The 17,094-nt window shown below is 41.5% G+C and overlaps 9 non-coding genes across 9 annotated transcripts; all 9 read right to left on the bottom strand.

Moving 5' to 3' along the window:
* Window positions 1-845: 845 nt before the first annotated feature.
* Window positions 846-917, bottom strand: TRNAH-GUG (transfer RNA histidin (anticodon GUG)). The gene has a single exon. It is a non-coding gene; the product is annotated as a tRNA-His (tRNA).
* A 1,289-nt stretch (window positions 918-2,206) lies between these two features.
* On the bottom strand, window positions 2,207-2,288 carry TRNAS-AGA (transfer RNA serine (anticodon AGA)). The gene has a single exon. It is a non-coding gene; the product is annotated as a tRNA-Ser (tRNA).
* Window positions 2,289-3,787: 1,499 nt separating this feature from the next.
* Window positions 3,788-3,859, bottom strand: TRNAH-GUG (transfer RNA histidin (anticodon GUG)). Its single transcript has one exon. It is a non-coding gene; the product is annotated as a tRNA-His (tRNA).
* A 1,288-nt stretch (window positions 3,860-5,147) lies between these two features.
* TRNAS-AGA (transfer RNA serine (anticodon AGA)) lies at window positions 5,148-5,229 on the bottom strand. The gene has a single exon. It is a non-coding gene; the product is annotated as a tRNA-Ser (tRNA).
* A 2,860-nt stretch (window positions 5,230-8,089) lies between these two features.
* Window positions 8,090-8,171, bottom strand: TRNAS-AGA (transfer RNA serine (anticodon AGA)). The gene has a single exon. It is a non-coding gene; the product is annotated as a tRNA-Ser (tRNA).
* Window positions 8,172-9,670: 1,499 nt separating this feature from the next.
* On the bottom strand, window positions 9,671-9,742 carry TRNAH-GUG (transfer RNA histidin (anticodon GUG)). The gene has a single exon. It is a non-coding gene; the product is annotated as a tRNA-His (tRNA).
* Window positions 9,743-12,612: 2,870 nt separating this feature from the next.
* Window positions 12,613-12,684, bottom strand: TRNAH-GUG (transfer RNA histidin (anticodon GUG)). The gene has a single exon. It is a non-coding gene; the product is annotated as a tRNA-His (tRNA).
* Window positions 12,685-13,973: 1,289 nt separating this feature from the next.
* On the bottom strand, window positions 13,974-14,055 carry TRNAS-AGA (transfer RNA serine (anticodon AGA)). The gene has a single exon. It is a non-coding gene; the product is annotated as a tRNA-Ser (tRNA).
* Window positions 14,056-15,554: 1,499 nt separating this feature from the next.
* TRNAH-GUG (transfer RNA histidin (anticodon GUG)) lies at window positions 15,555-15,626 on the bottom strand. Its single transcript has one exon. It is a non-coding gene; the product is annotated as a tRNA-His (tRNA).
* Between the last annotated feature and the right edge of the window lie 1,468 nt (window positions 15,627-17,094).

The following is a 17,094-nucleotide window of genomic DNA, read 5'->3' on the forward strand; positions in this document are numbered from 1 at the left end:
AGTGGTATACCATATACCCAGGGACTGATTGTGCCGCCCAAAGAAATAGCATTTCAAACCTGTCTCAAGCCTGCTACTGCAGTGCCTGTGCTGCAGTGTACTGCCACTTCGACTTGACATTTAAAACTACTTGCCAAGCCTTAAACTCCAATTTTATTACATATCAGTAACCCCTAAGGTAGGCCCTAGGTAGTCCTAGGGGCATCATGCTATGTAAGTAAAAGGTAAGACATGTACTGTGGTAGTTTGTATGTCCTAGTAGTATCAAACAGTCTATTACATTTTTCACTACTGTGAGGTCTGCCCCTCTCATAGGTTAGCATTGGGTATTCCCTTATACTTTTTGGGGGGTAATTCCATATCAGAGAGGAGAAGCTTTATTTATTTATTGATAAATCCTATCTATTGGTGAGGTTGGATTTAATCTTACTATTGTATACATGCCATTTTTAGAGAGTGAGCATTTCTCTGCACTTACTGCTCTATTTGCATTGAAACCTGTCTTCGATTGACGTCTGGATTGGGCTGCGAGACAGCTCCATATGTGCATTCCCTGTAGACAGCCACAACACAGGTCAGTCAACTGCAACTGCATTCATCTGCATTCTGATTGGCCTGGGGGAGAGCTCCGCTCCCCTTACTGCAAATATGTTCAAGAACGATAATTTATGTCAGTAAGTACAGTATACCTACATCTTATAATCATGTATGTTTAAATAATTTGTTGTTAGATCGTTTAAATATTGAAAAGGATCTGTTTTTAATAGACATTTTACAAAAACAACTGGTACATTTGGGAATTCTGTAAAGGAAAAACCCAACTGCCGTGACATTGCCAACCACAATGCCGTGACTCGGATTCGAACCGAGGTTGCTGCGGCCACAACGCAGAGTACTAACCACTATACGATCACGGCGAGCTACTTGGGCTCCATAACGTACAGTGACATGAAGAAATTATAATTCGGAACACTCAGGGCTACTCCTGTGATAGGCTGAATGTGTTCATTGCTTCCTCATTCCTTATACAAAGGCTTTATCTCCTCAGTGGTTGATAGGCTGAAACCGTTTCCTGGCCGCCTGCTTGTGAACTGGCAGGAGTCAAAGATCACACATACACTGGTGGGCCTGTGATGGGACACCAATGCAGAGAAACACACCTGGCGCAGATATTCTATTCTGTTTATTAGACCTGCATCTCCCCTGTACCTCCTCAAGCCATCTGTATGTGAAGCAAGAAAGAGTTAAGGAACGGTCCATCTACACTTTTATTCGGAGGATGCTGCCGTGAGCTCCTCCCAGCTAATCACACAAACAGCAGTAAAGCAAGATAACTACACAGTTAGGGGGGACTGCATGGTTAGGTTTTTGAGGAATTATTGAAACTGACCTCAGTGACCCATAATCAGAGCTGTGGCTAATGACTGCATGCCTAATTATGATGAAGCAAGCACCATGGCTCGTAGGGGCCCCACAACACACTTTTCTTAGCTCATTGAATTAAAGTATAAACTTCTGCCATGTGTGAGTGGTAAAGGCTTGTTAATTTTGTTGCTTTTCAAATTCACGTCTGACAACAAGACGAAGGAACATTGGGGCATCAGACGCTTTGGAAAGTAGCCACCAACCGCAGAGAAAGAGAGAAAGAGGGAAAAGACAGTATGAGGTGTGGAGAAAACAGCAGCAGGTGCAAGGAGCTCAAATGAGATTAATGGCGCCTAAATAGAGCACGTAAAGGAACAGTTACAAATCTAAGAAAAGGGAAAGAAAAGACTAGGAAAAAACACAGAAAGAGCTTGTAGATGAAATTCTCTTCCAGGAACAGCAGGTTAAGAGAAATTACACAGGGAGCAGTTAAGCTTGTAACACGGGGGAGAATAGAAAAGAAAATGCAGTTTTATGAAGTGTGTTTGCCTAATCCAGCTAGCACTTTTATTTTATTTCTCTGTTTGCTTTTTTTATTGGTAAAGTAAGTTTCAAGTGCATGCACAGGTATGACCGAGAGAGCCAGGGTATAATAATTTGAAGCGTTTGCACCAGCGCTAATGAAGGACGAGAGTTATAGCAAAGATATGAAAGGGGGAGCGATAATAAATATGTGATATGGCAATAGTGACACCAAAATAAGCCACCTATTTATAAAACTGACATGGAAGAAATACTAAAGGTTAACTTCTGAAATTGTAGCCGATGTTAAAAAGATTCTCGTTGTCGGCAGGATTCGAACCTGTGCGGGGAGACCCCAATGGATTTCTAGTCCATCGCCTTAACCACTCGGCCACAACAACTGACTGCAAGGTGTGTGCACATAATCTGTATGCAAGTCTTCAAGGTGTCCCACAGCAAATTCCTGATATTCTGCAATGCACTTTTTAAAAATAAGGTTTTTTTCAGCAGGCACATTCTCTCCTAAAAACAAAAATTGCATGCGTATATCTCTAGTTTGGAATACCATAGGCTTGCATGCATACTCTCATGGGTCACTCAAGATTTTTGGACCCTATTGCACTCTGTTTTCGTGCTGCTTTTAGTATATGTCCCATATTAAAGAAGTCTACCATCTTTGAGTATTTGAGGCTCCTTTGTAAGTGCTTTATATTTTTTCCTTGAAGAGCTATATAATAAAGGGGTCCGGGAAGGATTGCATTTATGGAAGATAAAAGAAGGCCCACTTGTCTCACCAAATGCTGTAGAGAAACCTGATGTTTTACTCATGTTATCCTTAGTTCGTTTTTGTTAGACCTTGCATTCTTAAGGTGGTCCCAACCCCACCTTATTGCTTTTCACCTCCGCATTTTGCTGTATCTTTTTGTTGGCCTTAGGACTCTGATCACTTTATCGCTACTAATCAGTGCTGAAGTGCACGTGCTTCTTCCCTAATCATGTGTATAATTGGAGTATACCTGACTGACAGATTTAATTTACTTGAAAGCCCCTTGTAAAGTGGTATACCATATACCCAGGGACTGATTGTGCCGCCCAAAGAAATAGCATTTCAAACCTGTCTCAAGCCTGCTACTGCAGTGCCTGTGCTGCAGTGTACTGCCACTTCGACTTGGCATTTAAAACTACTTGCCAAGCCTTAAACTCCAATTTTATTACATATCAGTAACCCCTAAGGTAGGTCCTAGGTAGTCCTAGGGGCATCATGCTATGTAAGTAAAAGGTAAGACATGTACTGTGGTAGTTTGTATGTCCTAGTAGTATCAAACAGTCTATTACATTTTTCACTACTGTGAGGTCTGCCCCTCTCATAGGTTAGCATTGGGTATTCCCTTATACCTTTTGGGGGGTAATTCCATATCAGAGAGGAGAAGCTTTATTTATTTATTGATAAATCCTATCTACTGGTGAGGTTGGATTTAATCTTACGATTGTATGAATGCCATTTTTAGAGAGTGAGCATTTCTCTGCACTTACTGCTCTATTTGCATTGAAACCTGTCTTCGATTGACGTCTGGATTGGGCTGCGAGACAGCTACATATGTGCATTCCCTGTAGACAGCCACAACACAGGTCACTCAACTGCAACTGCATTCATCTGCATTCTGATTGGCCTGGGGGAGAGCTCCGCTCCCCTTACCGCAAATATGTTCAAGAACGATAATTTATGTCAGTAAGTACAGTATACCTACATCTTATAATCATGTGTGTTTAAATAATTTGTTGTTAGATCGTTTAAATATTGAAAAGGATCTGTTTTTAATAGACATTTTACAAAAACAACTGGTACATTTGGGAATTCTGTAAAGGAAAAACCCAACTGCCGTGACATTGCCAACCACAATGCCGTGACTCGGATTCGAACCGAGGTTGCTGCGGCCACAACGCAGAGTACTAACCACTATACGATCACGGCAAGCTACTTGGGCTCAATAACGTACAGTGACATGAAGAAATTATAATTCGGAACACTCAGGGCTACTCCTGTGATAGGCTGAATGTGTTCATTGCTTCCTCATTCCTTATACAAAGGCTTTATCTCCTCAGTGGTTGATAGGCTGAAACCGTTTCCTGGCCGCCTGCTTGTGAACTGGCAGGAGTCAAAGATCACACATACACTGGTGGGCCTGTGATGGGACACCAATGCAGAGAAACACACCTGGCGCAGATATTCTATTCTGTTTATTAGACCTGCATCTCCCCTGTACCTCCTCAAGCCATCTGTATGTGAAGCAAGAAAGAGTTAAGGAACGGTCCATCTACACTTTTATTGGGAGGATGCTGCCGTGAGCTCCTCCCAGCTAATCACACAAACAGCAGTAAAGCAAGATAACTACACAGTTAGGGGGGACTGCATGGTTAGGTTTTTGAGGAATTATTGAAACTGACCTCAGTGACCCATAATCAGAGCTGTGGCTAATGACTGCATGCCTAATTATGATGAAGCAAGCACCATGGCTCGTAGGGGCCCCACAACACACTTTTCTTAGCTCATTGAATTAAAGTATAAACTTCTGCCATGTGTGAGTGGTAAAGGCTTGTTATTTTGTTGCTTTTCAAATTCACGTCTGACAACAAGACGAAGGAACATTGGGGCATCAGACGCTTTGGAAAGTAGCCACCAACCGCAGAGAAAGAGAGAAAGAGGGAAAAGACAGTATGAGGTGTGGAGAAAACAGCAGCAGGTACAAGGAGCTCAAATGAGATTAATGGCGCCTAAATAGAGCACGTAAAGGAACAGTTACAAATCTAAGAAAAGGGAAAGAAAAGACTAGGAAAAAACACAGAAAGAGCTTGTAGATGAAATTCTCTTCCAGGAACAGCAGGTTAAGAGAAATTAAACAGGGAGCAGTTAAGCTTGTAACACGGGGGAGAATAGAAAAGAAAATGCAGTTTTATGGAGTGTGTTTGCCTAATCCAGCTAGCACTTTTATTTTATTTCTCTATTTGCTTCTTTTATTGGTAAAGTAAGTTTCAAGTGCATGCACAGGTATGACCGAGAGAGCCAGGGTATAATAATTTGAAGCGTTTGCACCAGCGCTAATGAAGGACGAGAGTTATAGCAAAGATATGAAAGGGGGAGCGATAATAAATATGTGCTATGGCAATAGTGACACCAAAATAAGCCACCTATTTATAAAACTGACATGGAAGAAATACTAAAGGTTAACTTCTGAAATTGTAGCCGATGTTAAAAAGATTCTCGTTGTCGGCAGGATTCGAACCTGCGCGGGGAGACCCCAATGGATTTCTAGTCCATCGCCTTAACCACTCGGCCACAACAACTGACTGCAAGGTATGTGCACATAATCTGTATGCAAGTTTTGAAGGTGTCCCACAGCAAATTCCTGATATTCTGCAATGCACTTTTAAAAAATAAGGTTTTTTTCAGCAGGCACATTCTCTCCTAAAAACAAAAATTGCATGCGTATATCTCTAGTTTGGAATACCATAGGCTTGCATGCATACTCTCATGGGTCACTCAAGTTTTTTGGACCCTATTGCACTCTGTTTTCGTGCTGCTTTTAGTATATGTCCCATATTAAAGAAGTCTACCATCTTTGAGTATTTGAGGCTCCTTTGTAAGTGCTTTATATTTTTTCCTTGAAGAGCTATATAATAAAGGGGTCCGGGAAAGATTGCATTTATGGAAGATAAAAGAAGGCCCACTTGTCTCACCAAATGCTGTAGAGAAACCTGATGTTTTACTCATGTTATCCTTAGTTCGTTTTTGTTAGACCTTGCATTCTTAAGGTGGTCCCAACCCCACCTTATTGCTTTTCACCTCCGCATTTTGCTGTATCTTTTTGTTGGCCTTAGGACTCTGATCACTTTATCACTACTAATCAGTGCTGAAGTGCACGTGCTTCTTCCCTAATCATGTGTATAATTGGAGTATACCTGACTGACAGATTTAATTTACTTGAAAGCCCCTTGTAAAGTGGTATACCATATACCCAGGGACTGATTGTGCCGCCAAAAGAAATAGCATTTCAAACCTGTCTCAAGCCTGGTACTGCAGTGCCTGTGCTGCAGTGTACTGCCACTTCGACTTGGCATTTAAAACTACTTGCCAAGCCTTAAACTCCAATTTTATTACATATCAGTAACCCCTAAGGTAGGCCCTAGGTAGTCCTAGGGGCATCATGCTATGTAAGTAAAAGGTAAGACATGTACTGTGGTAGTTTGTATGTCCTAGTAGTATCAAACAGTCTATTACATTTTTCACTACTGTGAGGTCTGCCCCTCTCATAGGTTAGCATTGGGTATTCCCTTATACTTTTTGGGGGGTAATTCCATATCAGAGAGGAGAAGCTTTATTTATTTATTGATAAATCCTATCTACTGGTGAGGTTGGATTTAATCTTACTATTGTATAAATGCCATTTTTAGAGAGTGAGCATTTCTCTGCACTTACTGCTCTATTTGCATTGAAACCTGTCTTCGATTGACGTCTGGATTGGGCTGCGAGACAGCTACATATGTGCATTCCCTGTAGACAGCCACAACACAGGTCACTCAACTGCAACTGCATTCATCTGCATTCTGATTGGCCTGGGGGAGAGCTCCGCTCCCCTTACCGCAAATATGTTCAAGAACGATAATTTATGTCAGTAAGTACAGTATGCCTACATCTTATAATCATGTGTGTTTAAATAATTTGTTGTTAGATCGTTTAAATATTGAAAAGGATCTGTTTTTAATAGACATTTTACAAAAACAACTGGTACATTTGGGAATTCTGTAAAGGAAAAACCCAACTGCCGTGACATTGCCAACCACAATGCCGTGACTCGGATTCGAACCGAGGTTGCTGCGGCCACAACGCAGAGTACTAACCACTATACGATCAAGGCGAGCTACTTGGGCTCAATAACGTACAATGACATGAAGAAATTATAATTCGGAACACTCAGGGCTACTCCTGTGATAGGCTGAATGTGTTCATTGCTTCCTCATTCCTTATACAAAGGCTTTATCTCCTCAGTGGTTGATAGGCTGAAACCGTTTCCTGGCCGCCTGCTTGTGAACTGGCAGGAGTCAAAGATCACACATACACTGGTGGGCCTGTGATGGGACACCAATGCAGAGAAACACACCTGGCGCAGATATTCTATTCTGTTTATTAGACCTGCATCTCCCCTGTACCTCCTCAAGCCATCTGTATGTGAAGCAAGAAAGAGTTAAGGAACGGTCCATCTACACTTTTATTGGCAGGATGCTGCCGTGAGCTCCTCCCAGCTAATCACACAAACAGCAGTAAAGCAAGATAACTACACAGTTAGGGGGGACTGCATGGTTAGGTTTTTGAGGAATTATTGAAACTGACCTCAGTGACCCATAATCAGAGCTGTGGCTAATGACTGCATGCCTAATTATGATGAAGCAAGCACCATGGCTCGTAGGGGCCCCACAACACACTTTTCTTAGCTCATTGAATTAAAGTATAAACTTCTGCCATGTGTGAGTGGTAAAGGCTTGTTAATTTTGTTGCTTTTCAAATTCACGTCTGACAACAAGACGAAGGAACATTGGGGCATCAGACGCTTTGGAAAGTAGCCACCAACCGCAGAGAAAGAGAGAAAGAGGGAAAAGACAGTATGAGGTGTGGAGAAAACAGCAGCAGGTACAAGGAGCTCAAATGAGATTAATGGCGCCTAAATAGAGCACGTAAAGGAACAGTTACAAATCTAAGAAAAGGGAAAGAAAAAACTAGGAAAAAACACAGAAAGAGCTTGTAGATGAAATTCTCTTCCAGGAACAGCAGGTTAAGAGAAATTACACAGGGAGCAGTTAAGCTTGTAACACGGGGGAGAATAGAAAAGAAAATGCAGTTTTATGAAGTGTGTTTGCCTAATCCAGCTAGCACTTTTAATTTATTTCTCTATTTGCTTCTTTTATTGGTAAAGTAAGTTTCAAGTGCATGCACAGGTATGACCGAGAGAGCCAGGGTATAATAATTTGAAGCGTTTGCACCAGCGCTAATGAAGGACGAGAGTTATAGCAAAGATATGAAAGGGGGAGCGATAATAAATATGTGATATGGCAATAGTGACACCAAAATAAGCCACCTATTTATAAAACTGACATGGAAGAAATACTAAAGGTTAACTTCTGAAATTGTAGCCGATGTTAAAAAGATTCTCGTTGTCGGCAGGATTCGAACCTGCGCGGGGAGACCCCAATGGATTTCTAGTCCATCGCCTTAACCACTCGGCCACAACAACTGACTGCAAGGTGTGTGCACATAATCTGTATGCAAGTTTTCAAGGTGTCCCACAGCAAATTCCTGATATTCTGCAATGCACTTTTTAAAAATAAGGTTTTTTTCAGCAGGCACATTCTCTCCTAAAAACAAAAATTGCATGCGTATATCTCTAGTTTGGAATACCATAGGCTTGCATGCATACTCTCATGGGTCACTCAAGTTTTTTGGACCCTATTGCACTCTGTTTTCGTGCTGCTTTTAGTATATGTCCCATATTAAAGAAGTCTACCATCCTTGAGTATTTGAGGCTCCTTTGAAAGTGCTTTATATTTTTTCCTTGAAGAGCTATATAATAAAGGGGTCCGGGAAGGATTGCATTTATGGAAGATAAAAGAAGGCCCACTTGTCTCACCAAATGCTGTAGAGAAACCTGATGTTTTACTCATGTTATCCTTAGTTCGTTTTTGTTAGACCTTGCATTCTTAAGGTGGTCCCAACCCCACCTTATTGCTTTTCACCTCCGCATTTTGCTGTATCTTTTTGTTGGCCTTAGGACTCTGATCACTTTATCACTACTAATCAGTGCTGAAGTGCACGTGCTTCTTCCCTAATCATGTGTATAATTGGAGTATACCTGACTGACAGATTTAATTTACTTGAAAGCCCCTTGTAAAGTGGTATACCATATACCCAGGGACTGATTGTGCCGCCCAAAGAAATAGCATTTCAAACCTGTCTCAAGCCTGCTACTGCAGTGCCTGTGCTGCAGTGTACTTCCACTTCGACTTGACATTTAAAACTACTTGCCAAGCCTTAAACTCCAATTTTATTACATATCAGTAACCCCTAAGGTAGGCCCTAGGTAGTCCTAGGGGAATCATGCTATGTAAGTAAAAGGTAAGACATGTACTGTGGTAGTTTGTATGTCCTAGTAGTATCAAACCGTCTATTACATTTTTCACTACTGTGAGGTCTGCCCCTCTCATAGGTTAGCTTTGGGTATTCCCTTATACTTTTTGGGGGGTAATTCCATATCAGAGAGGAGAAGCTTTATTTATTTATTGATAAATCCTATCTACTGGTGAGGTTGGATTTAATCTTACTATTGTATAAATGCCATTTTTAGAGAGTGAGCATTTCTCTGCACTTACTGCTCTATTTGCATTGAAACCTGTCTTCGATTGACGTCTGGATTGGGCTGCGAGACAGCTCCATATGTGCATTCCCTGTAGACAGCCACAACACAGGTCACTCAACTGCAACTGCATTCATCTGCATTCTGATTGGCCTGGGGGAGAGCTCCGCCCCCCTTACCGCAAATATGTTCAAGAACGATAATTTATGTCAGTAAGTACAGTATACCTACATCTTATAATCATGTGTGTTTAAATAATTTGTTGTTAGATCGTTTAAATATTGAAAAGGATCTGTTTTTAATAGACATTTTACAAAAACAACTGGTACATTTGGGAATTCTGTAAAGGAAAAACCCAACTGCCGTGACATTGCCAACCACAATGCCGTGACTCGGATTCGAACCGAGGTTGCTGCGGCCACAACGCAGAGTACTAACCACTATACGATCACGGCGAGCTACTTGGGCTCAATAACGTACAGTGACATGAAGAAATTATAATTCGGAACACTCAGGGCTACTCCTGTGATAGGCTGAATGTGTTCATTGCTTCCTCATTCCTTATACAAAGGCTTTATCTCCTCAGTGGTTGATAGGCTGAAACCGTTTCCTGGCCGCCTGCTTGTGAACTGGCAGGAGTCAAAGATCACACATACACTGGTGGGCCTGTGATGGGACACCAATGCAGAGAAACACACCTGGCGCAGATATTCTATTCTGTTTATTAGACCTGCATCTCCCCTGTACCTCCTCAATCCATTTGTATGTGAAGCAAGATAGAGTTAAGGAACGGTCCATCTACACTTTTATTGGGAGGATGCTGCCGTGAGCTCCTCCCAGCTAATCACACAAACAGCAGTAAAGCAAGATACCTACACAGTTAGGGGGGACTGCATGGTTAGGTTTTTGAGGAATTATTGAAACTGACCTCAGTGACCCATAATCAGAGCTGTGGCTAATGACTGCATGCCTAATTATGATGAAGCAAGCACCATGGCTCGTAGGGGCCCAACAACACACTTTTCTTAGCTCATTGAATTAAAGTATAAACTTCTGCCATGTGTGAGTGGTAAAGGCTTGTTAATTTTGTTGCTTTTCAAATTCACGTCTGACAACAAGACGAAGGAACATTGGGGCATCAGACGCTTTGGAAAGTAGCCACCAACCGCAGAGAAAGAGAGAAAGAGGGAAAAGACAGTATGAGGTGTGGAGAAAACAGCAGCAGGTACAAGGAGCTCAAATGAGATTAATGGCGCCTAAATAGAGCACGTAAAGGAACAGTTACAAATCTAAGAAAAGGGAAAGAAAAGACTAGGAAAAAACACAGAAAGAGCTTGTAGATGAAATTCTCTTCCAGGAACAGCAGGTTAAGAGAAATTACACAGGGAGCAGTTAAGCTTGTAACACGGGGGAGAATAGAAAAGAAAATGCAGTTTTATGAAGTGTGTTTGCCTAATCCAGCTAGCACTTTTATTTTATTTCTCTATTTGCTTCTTTTATGGGTAAAGTAAGTTTCAAGTGCATGCACAGGTATGACCGAGAGAGCCAGGGTATAATAATTTGAAGCGTTTGCACCAGCGCTAATGAAGGACGAGAGTTATAGCAAAGATATGAAAGGGGGAGCGATAATAAATATGTGATATGGCAATAGTGACACCAAAATAAGCCACCTATTTATAAAACTGACATGGAAGAAATACTAAAGGTTAACTTCTGAAATTGTAGCCGATGTTAAAAAGATTCTCGTTGTCGGCAGGATTCGAACCTGCGCAGGGAGACCCCAATGGATTTCTAGTCCATCGCCTTAACCACACGGCCACAACAACTGACTGCAAGGTGTGTGCACATAATCTGTATGCAAGTTTTCAAGGTGTCCCACAGCAAATTCCTGATATTCTGCAATGCACTTTTTAAAAATAAGGTTTTTTTCAGCAGGCACATTCTCTCCTAAAAACAAAAATTGCATGCGTATATCTCTAGTTTGGAATACCATAGGCTTGCATGCATACTCTCATGGGTCACTCAAGTTTTTTGGACCCTATTGCACTCTGTTTTCGTGCTGCTTTTAGTATATGTCCCATATTAAAGAAGTCTACCATCTTTGAGCATTTGAGGCTCCTTTGTAAGTGCTTTATATTTTTTCCTTGAAGAGCTATATAATAAAGGGGTCCGGGAAGGATTGCATTTATGGAAGATAAAAGAAGGCCCACTTGTCTCACCAAATGCTGTAGAGAAACTTGATGTTTTACTCATGATATCCTTAGTTCGTTTTTGTTAGACCTTGCATTCTTAAGGTGGTCCCAACCCCACCTTATTGCTTTTCACCTCCGCATTTTGCTGTATCTTTTTGTTGGCCTTAGGACTCTGATCACTTTATCGCTACTAATCAGTGCTGAAGTGCACATGCTTCTTCCCTAATCATGTGTATAATTGGAGTATACCTGACTGACAGATTTAATTTACTTGAAAGCCCCTTGTAAAGTGGTATACCATATACCCAGGGACTGATTGTGCCGCCCAAAGAAATAGCATTTCAAACCTGTCTCAAGCCTGCTACTGCAGTGCCTGTGCTGCAGTGTACTGCCACTTCGACTTGGCATTTAAAACTACTTGCCAAGCCTTAAACTCCTATTTTATTACATATCAGTAACCCCTAAGGTAGGCCCTAGGTAGTCCTAGGGGCATCATGCTATGTAAGTAAAAGGTAAGACATGTACTGTGGTAGTTTGTATGTCCTAGTAGTATCAAACAGTCTATTACATTTTTCACTACTGTGAGGTCTGCCCCTCTCATAGGTTAGCATTGGGTATTCCCTTATACTTTTTGGGGGGTAATTCCATATCAGAGAGGAGAAGCTTTATTTATTTATTGATAAATCCTATCTACTGGTGAGGTTGGATTTAATCTTACTATTGTATAAATGCCATTTTTAGAGAGTGAGCATTTCTCTGCACTTACTGCTCTATTTGCATTGAAACCTGTCTTCGATTGACGTCTGGATTGGGCTGCGAGACAGCTACATATGTGCATTCCCTGTAGACAGCCACAACACAGGTCACTCAACTGCAACTGCATTCATCTGCATTCTGATTGGCCTGGGGGAGAGCTCCGCTCCCCTTACCGCAAATATGTTCAAGAACGATAATTTATGTCAGTAAGTACAGTATACCTACATCTTATAATCATGTGTGTTTAAATAATTTGTTGTTAGATCGTTTAAATATTGAAAAGGATCTGTTTTTAATAGACATTTTACAAAAACAACTGGTACATTTGGGAATTCTGTAAAAGAAAAACCCAACTGCCGTGACATTGCCAACCACAATGCCGTGACTCGGATTCGAACCGAGGTTGCTGCGGCCACAACGCAGAGTACTAACCACTATACGATCACGGCGAGCTACTTGGGCTCAATAACGTACAGTGACATGAAGAAATTATAATTCGGAACACTCAGGGCTACTCCTGTGATAGGCTGAATGTGTTCATTGCTTCCTCATTCCTTATACAAAGGCTTTATCTCCTCAGTGGTTGATAGGCTGAAACCGTTTCCTGGCCGCCTGCTTGTGAACTGGCAGGAGTCAAAGATCACACATACACTGGTGGGCCTATGATGGGACACCAATGCAGAGAAACACACCTGGCGCAGATATTCTATTCTGTTTATTAGACCTGCATCTCCCCTGTACCTCCTCAAGCCATCTGTATGTGAAGCAAGAAAGAGTTAAGGAACGGTCCATCTACACTTTTATTGGGAGGATGCTGCCGTGAGCTCCTCCCAGCTAATCACACAAACAGCAGTAAAGCAAGATAACTACACAGTTAGGGGGGACTGCATGGTTAGGTTTTTGAGGAATTATTGAAACTGACCTCAGTGACCCATAATCAGAGCTGTGGCTAATTACTGCATGCCTAATTATGATGAAGCAAGCACCATGGCTCGTAGGGGCCCAACAACACACTTTTCTTAGCTCATTGAATTAAAGTATAAACTTCTGCCATGTGTGAGTGGTAAAGGCTTGTTAATTTTGTTGCTTTTCAAATTCACGTCTGACAACAAGACGAAGGAACATTGGGGCATCAGACGCTTTGGAAAGTAGCCACCAACCGCAGAGAAAGAGAGAAAGAGGGAAAAGACAGTATGAGGTGTGGAGAAAACAGCAGCAGGTACAAGGAGCTCAAATGAGATTAATGGCGCCTAAATAGAGCACGTAAAGGAACAGTTACAAATCTAAGAAAAGGGAAAGAAAAGACTAGGAAAAAACACAGAAAGAGCTTGTAGATGAAATACTCTTCCAGGAACAGCAGGTTAAGAGAAATTACACAGGGAGCAGTTAAGCTTGTAACACGGGGGAGAATAGAAAAGAAAATGCAGTTTTATGAAGTGTGTTTGCCTAATCCAGCTAGCACTTTTATTTTATTTCTCTATTTGCTTCTTTTATTGGTAAAGTAAGTTTCAAGTGCATGCACAGGTATGACCGAGAGAGCCAGGGTATAATAATTTGAAGCGTTTGCACCAGCGCTAATGAAGGACGAGAGTTATAGCAAAGATATGAAAGGGGGAGCGATAATAAATATGTGATATGGCAATAGTGACACCAAAATAAGCCACCTATTTATAAAACTGACATGGAAGAAATACTAAAGGTTAACTTCTGAAATTGTAGCCGATGTTAAAAAGATTCTCGTTGTCGGCAGGATTCGAACCTGCGCGGGGAGACCCCAATGGATTTCTAGTCCATCGCCTTAACCACTCGGCCACAACAACTGACTGCAAGGTGTGTGCACATAATCTGTATGCAAGTTTTCAAGGTGTCCCACAGCAAATTCCTGATATTCTGCAATGCACATTTTAAAAATAGGGTTTTTTTCAACAGGCACATTCTCTCCTAAAAACAAAAATTGCATGCGTATATCTCTAGTTTGGAATACCATAGGCTTGCATGCATACTCTCATGGGTCACTCAAGTTTTTTGGACCCTATTGCACTCTGTTTTCGTGCTGCTTTTAGTATATGTCCCATATTAAAGAAGTCTACCATCCTTGAGTATTTGAGGCTCCTTTGTAAGTGCTTTATATTTTTTCCTTGAAGAGCTATATAATAAAGGGGTCCGGGAAGGATTGCATTTATGGAAGATAAAAGAAGGCCCACTTGTCTCACCAAATGCTGTAGAGAAACCTGATGTTTTACTCATGTTATCCTTAGTTCGTTTTTGTTAGACCTTGCATTCTTAAGGTGGTCCCAACCCCACCTTATTGCTTTTCACCTCCGCATTTTGCTGTATCTTTTTGTTGGCCTTAGGACTCTGATCACTTTATCGCTACTAATCAGTGCTGAAGTGCACGTGCTTCTTCCCTAATCATGTGTATAATTGGAGTATACCTGACTGACAGATTTAATTTACTTGAAAGCCCCTTGTAAAGTGGTATACCATATACCCAGGGACTGATTGTGCCGCCCAAAGAAATAGCATTTCAAACCTGTCTCAAGCCTGCTACTGCAGTGCCTGTGCTGCAGTGTACTTCCACTTCGACTTGACATTTAAAACTACTTGCCAAGCCTTAAACTCCAATTTTATTACATATCAGTAACCCCTAAGGTAGGCCCTAGGTAGTCCTAGGGGAATCATGCTATGTAAGTAAAAGGTAAGACATGTACTGTGGTAGTTTGTATGTCCTAGTAGTATCAAACAGTCTATTACATTTTTCACTACTGTGAGGTCTGCCCCTCTCATAGGTTAGCTTTGGGTATTCCCTTATACTTTTTGGGGGGTAATTCCATATCAGAGAGGAGAAGCTTTATTTATTTATTGATAAATCCTATCTACTGGTGAGGTTGGATTTAATCTTACTATTGTATAAATGCCATTTTTAGAGAGTGAGCATTTCTCTGCACTTACTGCTCTATTTGCATTGAAACCTGTCTTCGATTGACGTCTGGATTGGGCTGCGAGACAGCTCCATATGTGCATTCCCTGTAGACAGCCACAACACAGGTCACTCAACTGCAACTGCATTCATCTGCATTCTGATTGGCCTGGGGGAGAGCTCCGCCCCCCTTACCGCAAATATGTTCAAGAACGATAATTTATGTCAGTAAGTACAGTATACCTACATCTTATAATCATGTGTGTTTAAATAATTTGTTGTTAGATCGTTTAAATATTGAAAAGGATCTGTTTTTAATAGACATTTTACAAAAACAACTGGTACATTTGGGAATTCTGTAAAGGAAAAACCCAACTGCCGTGACATTGCCAACCACAATGCCGTGACTCGGATTCGAACCGAGGTTGCTGCGGCCACAACGCAGAGTACTAACCACTATACGATCACGGCGAGCTACTTGGGCTCCATAATGTACAGTGACATGAAGAAATTATAATTCGGAACACTCAGGGCTACTCCTGTGATAGGCTGAATGTGTTCATTGCTTCCTCATTTCTTATACAAAGGCTTTATCTCCTCAGTGGTTGATAGGCTGAAACCGTTTCCTGGCCGCCTGCTTGTGAACTGGCAGGAGTCAAAGATCACACATACACTGGTGGGCCTTTGATGGGACACCAATGCAGAGAAACACACCTGGCGCAGATATTCTATTCTGTTTATTAGACCTGCATCTCCCCTGTACCTCCTCAAGCCATCTGTATGTGAAGCAAGAAAGAGTTAAGGAACGGTCCATCTACACTTTTATTGGGAGGATGCTGCCGTGAGCTCCTCCCAGCTAATCACACAAACAGCAGTAAAGCAAGATAACTACACAGTTAGGGGGGACTGCATGGTTAGGTTTTTGAGGAATTATTGAAACTGACCTCAGTGACCCATAATCAGAGCTGTGGCTAATGACTGCATGCCTAATTATGATGAAGCAAGCACCATGGCTCGTAGGGGCCCCACAACACACTTTTCTTAGCTCATTGAATTAAAGTATAAACTTCTGCCATGTGTGAGTGGTAAAGGCTTGTTATTTTGTTGCTTTTCAAATTCACGTCTGACAACAAGACGAAGGAACATTGGGGCATCAGACGCTTTGGAAAGTAGCCACCAACCGCAGAGAAAGAGAGAAAGAGGGAAAAGACAGTATGAGGTGTGGAGAAAACAGCAGCAGGTACAAGGAGCTCAAATGAGATTAATGGCGCCTAAATAGAGCACGTAAAGGAACAGTTACAAATCTAAGAAAAGGGAAAGAGAAGACTAGGAAAAAACACAGAAAGAGCTTGTAGATGAAATTCTCTTCCAGGAACAGCAGGTTAAGAGAAATTACACAGGGAGCAGTTAAGCTTGTAACACGGGGGAGAATAGAAAAGAAAATGCAGTTTTATGAAGTGTGTTTGCCTAATCCAGCTAGCACTTTTATTTTATTTCTCTATTTGCTTCTTTTATGGGTAAAGTAAGTTTCAAGTGCATGCACAGGTATGACCGAGAGAGCCAGGGTATAATAATTTGAAGCGTTTGCACCAGCGCTAATGAAGGACGAGAGTTATAGCAAAGATATGAAAGGGGGAGCGATAATAAATATGTGATGTGGCAATAGTGACACCAAAATAAGCCACCTATTTATAAAACTGACATGGAAGAAATACTAAAGGTTAACTTCTGAAATTGTAGCCAATGTTAAAAAGATTCTCGTTGTCTGCAGGATTCGAACCTGCGCAGGGAGACCCCAATGGATTTCTAGTCCATCGCCTTAACCACACGGCCACAACAACTGACTGCAAGGTGTGTGCACATAATCTGTATGCAAGTTTTCAAGGTGTCCCACAGCAAATTCCTGATATTCTGCAATGCACTTTTTAAAAATAAGGTT

The sequence above is a fragment of the Lissotriton vulgaris genome, chromosome 1_1 (assembly GCF_964263255.1).
Source record: "Lissotriton vulgaris chromosome 1_1, aLisVul1.2, whole genome shotgun sequence".
Classification (NCBI taxonomy): domain Eukaryota; kingdom Metazoa; phylum Chordata; class Amphibia; order Caudata; family Salamandridae; genus Lissotriton; species Lissotriton vulgaris.